At 46.4% G+C, this 13409-nt stretch overlaps 1 long non-coding RNA gene across 1 annotated transcript in view; it reads right to left on the reverse strand.

The window, feature by feature from the left end:
• The window catches only part of LOC130293408 (uncharacterized), a 41791-nt gene that overhangs the window by 27360 nt on the left and 1022 nt on the right, over positions 1 to 13409 (reverse strand). The window lies entirely within an intron of this gene.

A 13409-nucleotide genomic window follows, 5' to 3' on the forward strand; every position in this document is an offset into this window, starting at 1 on the left:
CGGGCTCTGGTGAAAACCAGTAGTGGCTTAGAACCGGTCCACTAGCACGGTCCACGCCAATCCCTCTCTGGCACAGAGGGTCCACTACCTGCCAGCCGGCATCGTGACAGTAGATCCGGCCATGGATCCCGCTGAAGTTCCTCTGCCAGTTGTCGCTGACCTCACCACGGTGGTCGCCCAGCAGTCACAACAGATAGCGCAACAAGGCCAACAGCTGTCTCAACTGACCGTTATGCTACAACAGTTGCTACCACAGCTTCAGCAGTCATCTCCTCCGCCAGCTCCTGCACCTCCTCCGCAGCGAGTGGCCGCTCCTGGGATACGCTTATCCTTGCCGGATAAATTTGATGGGGACTCTAAGTTTTGCCGTGGCTTTCTTTCCCAATGTTCCCTGCATCTGGAGATGATGTCGGACCTGTTTCCCACTGAAAGGTCTAAGGTGGCTTTCGTAGTCAGTCTTCTGTCCGGAAAAGCCCTGTCATGGGCCACACCGCTCTGGGACCGCAATGACCCCGTCACTGCCTCTGTACACTCCTTCTTCTCGGAAATCCGAAGTGTCTTTGAGGAACCTGCCCGAGCCTCTTCTGCTGAGACTGCCCTGTTGAACCTGGTCCAGGGTAATTCTTCCGTTGGCGAGTATGCCGTACAATTCCGTACACTTGCTTCAGAATTGTCCTGGAATAATGAGGCCCTCTGCGCGACCTTCAAAAAAGGCCTATCCAGCAACATTAAAGATGTTCTGGCCGCACGAGAAATTCCTGCTAATCTACATGAACTTATTCACCTAGCCACTCGCATTGACATGCGTTTTTCTGAAAGGCGTCAGGAACTCCGCCAAGATATGGACTCTGTTCGCACGAGGCGTTTCGTCTCCTCGGCTCCTCTCTCCTCTGGTCCCCTGCAATCTGTTCCTGTGCCTCCCGCCGTGGAGGCTATGCAGGTCGACCGGTCTCGCCTGACACCTCAAGAGAGGACACGACGCCGTATGGAGAACCTCTGCCTGTACTGTGCTAGTACCGAACACTTCCTGAGGGATTGTCCTATCCGTCCTCCCCGCCTGGAAAGACGTACGCTGACTCCGCACAAAGGTGAGACAGTCCTTGATGTCTACTCTGCTTCTCCACGTCTTACTGTGCCTGTGCGGATGTCTGCCTCTGCCTTCTCCTTCTCTACAGTGGCCTTCTTGGACTCTGGATCTGCAGGAAATTTTATTTTGGCCTCTCTCGTCAACAGGTTCAACATCCCAGTGACCAGTCTCGCCAGACCCCTCTACATCAATTGTGTAAATAATGAAAGATTGGACTGTACCATACGTTTCCGCACGGAGCCCCTTCTTATGAGCATCGGATCTCATCATGAGAGGATTGAACTTTTGGTCCTCCCCAATTGCACCTCGGAGATTCTCCTTGGACTTCCCTGGCTTCAACTTCATTCCCCAACCCTGGATTGGTCCACTGGGGAGATCAAGAGTTGGGGGTCCTCTTGTTCCAAGAACTGTCTAAAACCGGTTCCCAGTAACCCTTGCCGTAACTCTGTGGTTCCTCCAGTAACCGGTCTCCCTAAGGCCTATATGGACTTCGCGGATGTTTTCTGCAAAAAACAAGCTGAGACTCTACCTCCTCACAGGCCTTATGATTGCCCTATCGACCTCCTCCCGGGTACTACTCCACCCCGGGGCAGAATTTATCCTCTCTCTGCCCCAGAGACTCTTGCCATGTCCGAATACGTCCAGGAGAATCTAAAAAAGGGCTTTATCCGTAAATCCTCCTCTCCTGCCGGAGCCGGATTTTTCTTTGTGTCCAAAAAAGATGGCTCCCTACGTCCTTGCATTGACTACCGCGGTCTTAATAAAATCACGGTTAAGAACCGCTACCCCTTACCCCTCATCTCTGAACTCTTTGATCGCCTCCAAGGTGCCCACATCTTCACTAAATTGGACTTAAGAGGCGCCTATAACCTCATCCGCATCAGAGAGGGGGACGAGTGGAAAACTGCATTTAACACCAGAGATGGACACTTTGAGTATCTGGTCATGCCCTTTGGACTGTGCAATGCCCCTGCCGTCTTCCAAGACTTTGTCAATGAAATTTTTCGTGATCTGTTATACTCCTGTGTTGTGGTATATCTGGACGATATCCTAATTTTTTCTGCCAATCTAGAAGAACACCGCCAGCATGTCCGTATGGTTCTTCAGAGACTTCGTGACAACCAACTCTATGCCAAAATTGAGAAATGTCTGTTTGAATGCCAATCTCTTCCTTTTCTAGGATATTTGGTCTCTGGCCAGGGACTACAGATGGATCCAGACAAACTCTCTGCCGTCTTAAATTGGCCACGCCCCTCCGGACTCCGTGCTATCCAACGCTTTTTGGGGTTCGCCAATTATTACAGGCAATTTATTCCACATTTTTCTACCATTGTGGCTCCTATCGTGGCTTTAACCAAGAAAAATGCTGATCCCAAGTCCTGGCCTCCTCAAGCAGAAGACTCCTTTAAACGACTCAAGTCTGCCTTTTCTTCGGCTCCCGTGCTCTCCAGACCTGACCCTTCCAAACCCTTCCTATTGGAGGTTGATGCCTCCTCAGTAGGAGCTGGAGCTGTTCTTCTACAAAAAAATCCTTCCGGGCATGCTGTCACTTGTGGTTTTTTCTCTAGGACCTTCTCTCCAGCGGAGAGGAACTACTCCATCGGGGATCGAGAGCTTCTAGCCATTAAATTAGCACTTGAGGAATGGAGGCATCTGCTGGAGGGATCAAGATTTCCTGTTATTATCTACACCGACCACAAGAACCTCTCCTACCTCCAGTCGGCCCAACGGCTGAATCCTCGCCAGGCCCGGTGGTCTCTGTTCTTTGCCCGATTTAATTTTGAGATTCACTTTCGTCCTGCCGATAAGAACATTAGGGCCGATGCTCTCTCTCGTTCCTCGGATGCCTCAGAAGTTGATCTCCCTCCGCAGCACATCATTCCACCTGACTGCCTGATCTCCACTTCTCCTGCCTCCATCAGGCAGACTCCTCCAGGAAAGACCTTTGTTTCTCCACGCCAACGCCTCGGAATCCTCAAATGGGGTCACTCCTCCCATCTCGCAGGTCATGCGGGCATCAAGAAATCTGTGCAACTCATCTCCCGCTTCTATTGGTGGCCGACTCTGGAGACGGATGTTGGGGACTTTGTGCGAGCCTGCACTATCTGTGCCCGGGATAAGACTCCTCGCCAGAAGCCCGCTGGTTTTCTTCATCCTCTGCCTGTCCCCGAACAGCCTTGGTCTCTGATTGGTATGGATTTTATTACTGATTTACCCCCTTCCCGTGGCAACACCGTTATTTGGGTGGTCGTTGATCGATTCTCCAAAATGGCACATTTCATCCCTCTTCCTGGTCTTCCTTCTGCGCCTCAGTTGGCTAAACAATTTTTTGTACACATTTTTCGTCTTCACGGGTTGCCTACGCAGATTGTCTCGGATAGAGGGGTCCAATTCGTGTCTAAATTCTGGAGGGCTCTCTGTAAACAACTCAAGATTAAATTAAATTTTTCCTCTGCATATCATCCCCAGTCCAATGGACAAGTAGAAAGAATTAACCAGATCCTGGGTGATTATTTGCGACATTTTGTTTCCTCCCGCCAGGATGACTGGGCAGATCTCCTTCCATGGGCCGAATTTTCGTATAACTTCAGGGTCTCTGAATCTTCCTCCAAATCCCCATTTTTCGTGGTGTACGGCCGTCACCCTCTTCCCCCCCTCCCTACCCCCTTGCCCTCTGGTCTGCCCGCTGTGGATGAAATTTCTCGTGACCTTTCCATTATATGGAGAGAGACCCAAAATTCTCTCTTACAGGCTTCTTCACGCATGAAGAGGTTCGCGGATAAGAAAAGAAGAGCTCCCCCCGTTTTTTCCCCTGGAGACAAGGTATGGCTCTCCGCTAAATATGTCCGCTTCCGTGTCCCTAGCTACAAGTTGGGACCACGCTATCTTGGTCCTTTCAAAATTTTGTGTCAAATTAATCCTGTCTCTTATAAACTTCTTCTTCCTCCTTCTCTTCGTATCCCTAATGCCTTTCACGTCTCTCTTCTCAAACCACTCATCCTCAACCGTTTTTCTCCCAAATCTGTTCCTCCCACTCCTGTTTCCGGCTCCTCGGACGTCTTCTCGGTCAAGGAAATTTTGGCTGCCAAAAAGGTCAGAGGGAAAAATTTTTTTTTAGTAGACTGGGAGGGTTGTGGTCCTGAAGAGAGATCCTGGGAACCTGAGGACAACATCCTTGACAAAAGTCTGCTCCTCAGGTTCTCAGGCTCCAAGAAGAGGGGGAGACCCAAGGGGGGGGGTACTGTTACGCCGAGCGCTCCGGGTCCCCGCTCCTCCCCGGAGCGCTCGCTTCACTCCCTCCGCTGCAGCGCTCCGGTCACGTCCTCTGACCCGGGGCGCTGCGATCCTGCTGCCAGCCGGGATGCGATTCGCGATGCGGGTAGCGCCCGCTCGCGATGCGCACCCCGGCTCCCCTACCTGACTCGCTCCCCGTCTGTTCTGTCCCGGCGCGCGCGGCCCCGCTCCCTAGGGCGCGCGCGCGCCGGGTCTCTGCGATTTAAAGGGCCACTGCGCCGCTGATTGGCGCAGTGGTTCCAATTAGGGTTTTCACCTGTGCACTTCCCTATATTACCTCACTTCCCTTGCACTCCCTTGCCGGATCTTGTTGCCTTAGTGCCAGTGAAAGCGTTCCTTGTGTGTTCCTTGCCTGTGTTTCCAGACCTTCTGCCGTTGCCCCTGACTACGATCCTTGCTGCCTGCCCCGACCTTCTGCTACGTCCGACCTTGCTTCTGCCTACTCCCTTGTACCGCGCCTATCTTCAGCAGCCAGAGAGGTGAGCCGTTGCTAGTGGATACGACCTGGTCACTACCGCCGCAGCAAGACCATCCCGCTTTGCGGCGGGCTCTGGTGAAAACCAGTAGTGGCTTAGAACCGGTCCACTAGCACGGTCCACGCCAATCCCTCTCTGGCACAGAGGGTCCACTACCTGCCAGCCGGCATCGTGACAGTAGGGGATAGGAAGGAAGACCTCTTTGATTCTTCCGGACTGTACCACAAGCGAGCGTGGATCTAGCGGCGAGGGATGAGAAGACAGGGATACTAGTATAAAAGTTATCCATGTAAAGGTGGTAATCCTTATCAAGCAATGGGTGCAGTTTTCCTGCTAACATCCAGAGTGGGGGGACATTCTGGGGGTTTAATACCCCATACACTATATGGGTCCCTCATACACCATAAACTTGCAAGTGTACCCTGAGGTACTCTCGCAAAGTTTATACATCTTCACGCCATATCGCGCCCGCTTGGTTGGGATGTATTGCCGGAAACTGCGACTTCCCTCAAAGCTGATGAGAGACTCATCAATAGCGACCTCCCTTCCAGGGACATAGCCCTTCCAAAATTTGGCCCCGAAGTGATTGATGACCGGCCTGATTTTATACAGGCTGTCATACGCGGGATCAGTTCGGGGGGACATGCCACATTATCAGCATAAAGCAAACATTTCTGAATGGCCTCAAACCAGGGATGGGTCATGGCCATACTGTAGAGTGGGGTCTGGTAGAGGAGGTCCCCACTCCAGTACTGACTGACCTTTGGTTTTTTAACTAGGCCCATATGCAGCAATAGGCCCCAAAAGGTCCTCATTTCATCTGCATTGACTTGGAACCATCCACCAGGCATAGCTAAAAAGGGGCCCAGGTTTGCGAAGACAAACTGTTGGACATACAGGTTCATCTGCTCAACCATTAGATTGACAAAGTTGTCACTGAAAAAATAACTAAAATAGTCAATTTCAGTGAACCCGACTATGTCAATCTTGATTCCTGAGTCGCCAACAAACTCAGGAACCACGGGCTCATGGTCCGATGGCTCAGTCCAGACAAGTTCACCAGTACGGGGCACCAGTAAACTTGGCTGGGGTGATTAACTAGTATGAGCGCCAGGGGGAATCATACTAGCATGGGGCACAAGGTCAGGAGCAGAGGAAGTTTATTGCCTCGCATGGCGGCGTCTCTGCTGCCTTGGTGGGTCATCATCAGAAGATGATGAGGTGGACACGGAAGAAATAAGGAAGGTGGGGTCTTCCTTGTCCTCTGCGGCGCTTTCAGTGTCGGAGGCAAATATCGCATATGTCTCCTCTGCTGAAAACTCTTTGGGGGGTGAAGTGTATGTATGTGTGGGGGAAAATTTTATTGGTGTGTGTGCTGCATGAGGTGTGGAGCGGGACTTCCTACCCTAACCCACCCTAAGAACAAAAATATAAAAATATAAAACTAAACTAAATTTAAAAAAAAGGGGACTTCTAGTGCAAAAAACCCTGCGCCCAAAAAAACTACAACCATTTAGGGGGTGGTGATTGATCATTGCACCATGTCTTCTAATCAGGCTGCTAGTGCTTGAGTTTAATATTGCCACTAGGTGAAAATGATTTGACCTATAATCCAAACTGAGGTGTTTTATGAAGATTCAAAGTCTATAGATTGTGTTTGCACGTTAAATTCTTACTGCATTTTACACAGATTTTACTACATTTTAACTGTTTTTGCAGCGATTTTCAAAAATTGGGGTAAAAATAATATGTTTTTACCATGGTATGCACAAATGCTGTTAAATGTCACTAACTTTGACAGAATGTTGGAAAAGTTATGGTAAAAACAGAAAAAAGCACCAAATAATGCAATATGTTAACACAGCCTTAGGGGAATTTTATAACTACTATACAGTGGTGTAACTACGCTTTGACTATCCTGATACCCGCCAGGGAAGCACACCCTGGGGGGGAGAGGGGGGGGGGAGAGGTGTAGGCCACCAAATAGTAGGTTTGCCACTGCCAGAGATCCCGAGGCAGAGACAGGGCACATCCTACACAGGCGTGCGCTTGCTTGCTAATGGGGAATCCAGGACACTTTTTCCAGATGCATTTTTTTCCCACTCTACCTACCTATAAAGCTACCTACATACTTGGCTACCTACCTACCTTCCTGGCTGTTTATCTTCTAGCTACCTACCGAATAGCTTCCCGGCTAGCTACCTGCCTACCTACATATCAAGCTACATAACTACCTACCTTCCGGACTATGTATAGACCTTCCAGGCTACCTACCTTTCTGTCTACTTAGCTACCTACTAATTTATTTAACTACTGGTGGTGGAGAATCAATCGACCTACTTAAGGAAGCATTTACCTATGGGAAGGGGGGCTACCAACCTGAAGCCAAACATGTCTATGGGGGGACTTCCTAATTAGTGTAGTAACTACTGTGGGACATCTACCTATGGGGAAACTACCTGCCTTCCATGGGGGATATACCTTCTTAATGGACGACCTATTAACCAACCCATTTTTACTGTGCAGGACACCAAGGGGGCATTATTACAGTTTGAGGTCCTATAGATGGGGAGTCTAAGATGACTGAGTCTAGCTGAAGCTGGGTCTGTATTCTAAAGTGTGGTATTATTAAGTGTTACATTTGAGAAGTTTTATAAGCAGAAGTTTAGAAATCAGGAGTTGTAAGCAGGACCCACTGTAACTGTACGTTTCACACTCCCTTGATAAAAGTAGTTTTTCTTAATAGTTAATAACAGCTGTTTGTCACCAAGGATATGGACAGCAGGATTGGAGGTTTTCTTCAGTGCACATTGTGCCACATGTATACATCTCTGGAGCAGCAGCTTCAGGGTGAATACCGCTGTGACAAATGTGAGCATGTTGCCCACCTGGAAGCTCGTATTAGAGATCTAGAGGAGCAAAATGCAACATTGAGGGCGATTGACAATCTTACAGAGCAAGCAGTTAGTGGGGTAGAAATGGAGGTTGGAGAAACTAGCCAGGAGGCCCAAGTAGGGAGCTGGGTTAATGTAGTTAGAGGGACTGGAAAGGGGGCAAGGAAAAGGAAGGTCACTTCTGCTTCTGATCTCCCAAGTAAAATTGCCAAGTTGGGCGATGATGCGAGGGCCTCAGTATCAGAGATGACAACCCTAGTGGATACTGGTCTCCCTAACAGCCGGGGGAACAGCTCAACTAGTAGTGTGGGGGATGGTAACGCAGGTAGGCCAAGACAGTTAGTTGTGGTAGGGGACTCTATAATCAGGAAGACGGATAGAATAATTTGTCGCCAAGACCACCTCAACCGAATGGTTTGCTGTCTCCCTGGTGCCAGGGTTCGGCATGTGGTGGAAAGGGTGGACAAATTACTAGGGGGGGCTGGGGATGACCCAGCTGTCGTGGTCCATGTGGGAACCAACGACAGAATACATGGTAGGTGGAGGTCCTTGAAGAATAATTACAAGGAACTAGGTGCCAAGCTGAAGGGAAGGACCTCTAAGGTTGTGTTCTCTGGAATACTTCCTGTGCCATGCGCATCGCAGGAAAGACAGCGGGAGCTTAGGGAGTTAAATGCATGGCTTAAGTCGTGGTGTGAGGGGGAAGGGTTTGGGTTTTTAGAGCACTGGGCTGACTTTTCATTGGGGTACAAACTCTATTCTACGGATAATTTGCACCTGAATGGAAGGGGGTCTGCTGTGCTGGGGGAGAGAATCCTGGAAGGGGTGGCTGAGTATTTAAACTAGGTGAGTGGGGGGAGGATAATAAAGCAAAGAAAGCAGACAGTGGGATGGATAGGTTAGAGAGGGGTCAGGACATAATGGCGGGTGGAGAGGAGTCCTGTGGGGGGAGGTTAAGAACAGTGGATAAGGAGATTCATGCGTTACAAACCAGCTGTAAAAATAAATGTAGCCCGAAAAATTGTAATCCCAATAATTCAAAAAATTCCATTAGCCCCAATAACTCAATAACTACAATAAGCCCCAATAACTCAAAAAATACCGTTAGCCCCAATAACTTAAATAACAACGTTAGACGCAATAACGCAAAAAATCCCATTAGCCCCAATAACTTAAATAATAACGTTAGACCCAATAACTCAAAAAATCCCATTAGAACCAATAACTTAAATAGTACAATTAGCCCTTATAACTCAAAAAATGACATTAACCCCAATAACTCTGAAAATCCCATTAGTGAGACTATATGTGTAAAACTTAATGGAAATGTAAAGTGTATGTTCACAAATGCCAGAAGCCTAGCAAATAAAATTGGGGAGCTTGAGGCCTTGATACTGGAGGAACATATTGATATAGTTGGGGTCACTGAGACATGGCTGGACTCCTCGCATGACTGGGCTGTTAATCTGCAGGGGTTTACATTGTTTCGCAAGGATAGAATGAACAGAAAAGGTGGTGGAGTCTGTCTGTATGTTAGAAGTGGTATGAAAGTCAGTGTGAACGATGCCATAGTGTGTGATGATTCTGAGGATGTGGAATCACTGTGGGTAGAATTACAAAAGGAGGGAAATACTGAAAAAATTATATTTGGTGTAATTTACAGACCCCCTAATATCACTGAAGAGATAGAAGGTCGGCTGTATAAACAAATAGAGAGGGCCGCCCGGGCAGGTACAGTGGTAATAATGGGAGATTTTAACTATCCAGATATAGATTGGGGCCGGGGGTTGGCTAAAACTACAAAGGGGAGAAAATTCCTAAATTTATTGCAGGATAATTTTATGGGCCAGTTTGTGGAGGACCCAACAAGAAGTGATGCCTTGTTGGATCTGATCATTTCCAACAACGCAGAGCTGGTTGGTAATGTAACTGTGAGGGAAAACCTTGGTAATAGCGACCACAATATAGTTACTTTTGACTTAAAATGTAGAAATCAAAGACAGACGGGGAAAGCAAAAACATATAACTTTAAAAAGGCAAACTTCCCTGGGTTGAGGGCTGCACTACAGGACATAGACTGGGGGGAGGTGTTCTCAAATGCTGATGCAGAAGGTAAATGGGACATCTTTAAATCGACTCTAAATAACTATACAGCAAAATATATACCAAAGGGGAACAAATATAAACGATTAAAACTAAATCCTACATGGCTGACAAATGAGGTTAAAAGAGCGATAAACGACAAAAAAATAGCCTTCAAAAAATACAAATCTGATGGGTCAGCTATAACATTTAAACAGTACAAGGAGCTTAATAAAATCTGTAAAAATTTAATAAAAACAGCAAAAATTCAAAATGAGAGACAGGTGGCCGAAGAAAGCAAAACTAATCCTAAATATTTTTTTAGATATATAAATACAAAAAAACCAAGGACAGAGCATGTAGGACCCCTTAATAATGATAATGGGGAGGTTGTCACGGGCGATCAAGAGAAGGCGGAGCTACTGAATGGGTTCTTTAGTTATGTATGTACTATGGAAGAAGGAGCTGACATTGGTCAGGTCAGTGCTGGTAACACATCATGTAATGTATTGAACTGGCTTAATGTAGAGATGGTACAAGGTAAGTTAAGTAAAGTAAATGTAAGCAAATCTCCAGGGCCGGATGGACTACACCCAAGAGTTCTTAGAGAGGTAAGTTCAGTAATATCTGTACCCTTGTTCATGATATTTAGAGATTCTCTGGTGTCTGGTATTGTGCCAAGGGACTGGCGCAAGGCTAATGTGGTACCAATCTTCAAGAAGGGCTCTAGGTCTTCGCCAGGCAATTATAGACCGGTAAGTTTAACGTGCATTGTGGGTAAATTGTTTGAAGGACTTATAAGGGATTACATACAGGAATACATAGGGGATAATAGTATTATAAGTGATAGCCAGCATGGGTTTACTAAGGATAGAAGTTGTCAAACCAATCTAATTTGCTTTTATGAAGAGGTGAGTAGAAGCCTTGACAGAGGAATGGCTGTGGATATAGTGTTTCTGGATTTTGCCAAAGCGTTTGATACTGTCCCTCACAGACATCTGACAGGTAAGTTAAGGTCCTTGGGCTTGGAAACTTTAGTTTGTAACTGGATTGAACACTGGCTCATGGATCGTACCCAGAGAGTGGTGGTCAATGATTCGTACTCTGATTGGTCCCCGGTTATTAGTGGTGTACCCCAAGGTTCAGTACTGGGCCCGCTGCTGTTTAATTTATTTATCAATGATATAGAGGATGGTATTAACAGCTCTGTTTCTATCTTTGCAGATGACACCAAGCTTTGTAGCACAGTACAGTCTATAGAGGATGTGCATAAGTTACAAGATGACTTGGATAGACTAAGTGTCTGGGCATCCACTTGGCAAATGAGGTTCAATGTGGATAAATGTAAAGTTATGCATCTGGGTACTAATAACCTGCATGCATCGTATGTCTTAGGGGGGATTAAACTGGCAGAGTCACTGGTAGAGAAGGATCTGGGTGTACTTGTAGATCACAGACTACAGAATAGCATGCAATGTCAGGCTGCTGCTTCCAAAGCCGGCAGGATATTGTCATGTATAAAAAGAGGCATGGACTCAAGGGACAGGGACATAATACTCCCCCTTTATAAAGCATTGGTACGGCCTCACCTGGAATATGCTGTTCAGTTTTGGTCGCCTGTTCATAAAAGGGACACTGCGGAGTTGGAAAGGGTGCAGAGACGCGCGACTAAACTAATATGGGGCATGGAACATCTTAGCTATGAGGAGCGATTAAAGGAGTTACAATTGTTTAGTCTTGAGAAGAGACGTTTAAGGGGGGATATGATAAACGTATATAAGTATATAAATGGCCCATACAAAAAATATGGAGAAAAACTGTTCCAGGTTAAACCCCCCCCAAAGGACGAGGGGGCACTCCCTCCGTCTGGAGAAGAAAAGGTTTAGTCTAAAGGGGCGACACGCCTTCTTTACCGTGAGGACTGTGAATTTATGGAACGGTCTACCTCAGGAACTGGTCATAGCAGGAACAATTAACAGCTTTAAAACAGGGTTAGATACATTCCTGGAACAAAATAACATTAATGCTTATGCAGAATTATAAAACTATATCCCTTTCCCTTATCCCCTTACATCCTTCCCTTCAATTCCCTGGTTGGACTTGATGGACGTATGTCTTTTTTCAACCATACTAACTATGTAACTATGTAACTATGTATGTCAATCAGATGTTGAAGCAATGGGTTTTGGCTGAAAGATGTCATTATGGCAGTTTTAGACTGATGGGGTAAAAAAAGGAAAGAGGATGACTGCGACCAGAGAAGATGTCACCTGTGCGTCACTAGATGTAATATGGGCAAAAAAAAAATCTTATATATTGCAATATTTTCTAGTAACAAACCTCATCTTAAAAGATCCATATTCCTTCAATACCGCTTCCTTTCCACACATACACGTGAATATTTTTAAGTGAACTTTTGTAGGAGGACCTTAAAGGAGAACTCCAGCAAAAGTAAACTTATCCCATATCCGCTGGGTTCCCGCCACAGGAGACGTAATGTCACGCCACGCCCCCTTGTGACATCATGTCACATCCCCTCCATTCATGTCTTTGGGAGGGGGGCGTGGCGGACGCCTCCTATAGACATGAATGGAGGGGGCGTGGCGTGATGTAACAAGGAGGCCTTGCGTAACATTTTAGAATGCCGGGTGCTACACGGATAGGGGATAAGATATCTAGGGGCGGAGTACTACTTTAAGAAAATCCCTTCATCTGATTCTTAAAATTTGAGGACGCGCACCAGAAGAGATTTGGGGCCCAGTATTTTTTATGCAGAATTCTGCTCTTTAAAATACGGTGCAGCAGCCTTCAATTGCTCTCAATGGTATTCTGCTACTCTATTCACACTAAAGAATTCCGGATCCCAGACACTACCGAAAGAATGAACATGTTCATTCTAAAAAATATATATAATTGGTAGATTTATGGTCACTATATATATATATATATATATATATATATATATATATATATATATATATCAGGAAAAAAAATAGTAAAAAGTCCCATAAAAAAAATGGCACAGATAAAAACTACATATCGCCGCACAAAAACGAGCCCTCATACAGCTCTAAATACAGAAAAATAAAAGTGTTATTGGGGTGATTAAACTGGATATTGTTGTAATCGTATAGACCTACAGAATATATAGAACATGTCATTCTACTACAGTGGTCCCTCAAGTTACAATATTCATTGGTTCTGGGACGACCATTGTATGTTGAAACCATCGTATGTTGAGACCAGAACTCTATGGAAACCTGGTAATTGGTTCTGAAGACACCAAAATGTCATCCAAAAATAGGAAAAAGTGAGAGTTAAAGAAAAATAAGTAGATAACTAATATAGATAAAGCAAATCCTTACATATAAAAGTAAGAAAGATCTGCTGGGAGCTGTAAATCACTGTCTATGTCAGTGTTTCCCAAGCAGGGAGCCTCCAGCTGTTGCAAAACTACAACTCTCAGCATGCCCGGACAGCCTTTGGCTGTCCGGGCATGCTGGGAGTTGTAGTTTTGCAACAGCTGGGGGCACCCTGCTTGGGAAACACTGCTCTATGTAGAGGACAGGAGCTTCT

The sequence above is a fragment of the Hyla sarda genome, chromosome 1 (genome assembly GCF_029499605.1).
Source record: "Hyla sarda isolate aHylSar1 chromosome 1, aHylSar1.hap1, whole genome shotgun sequence".
In the NCBI taxonomy this organism is placed as follows: Eukaryota; Metazoa; Chordata; class Amphibia; order Anura; family Hylidae; genus Hyla; species Hyla sarda.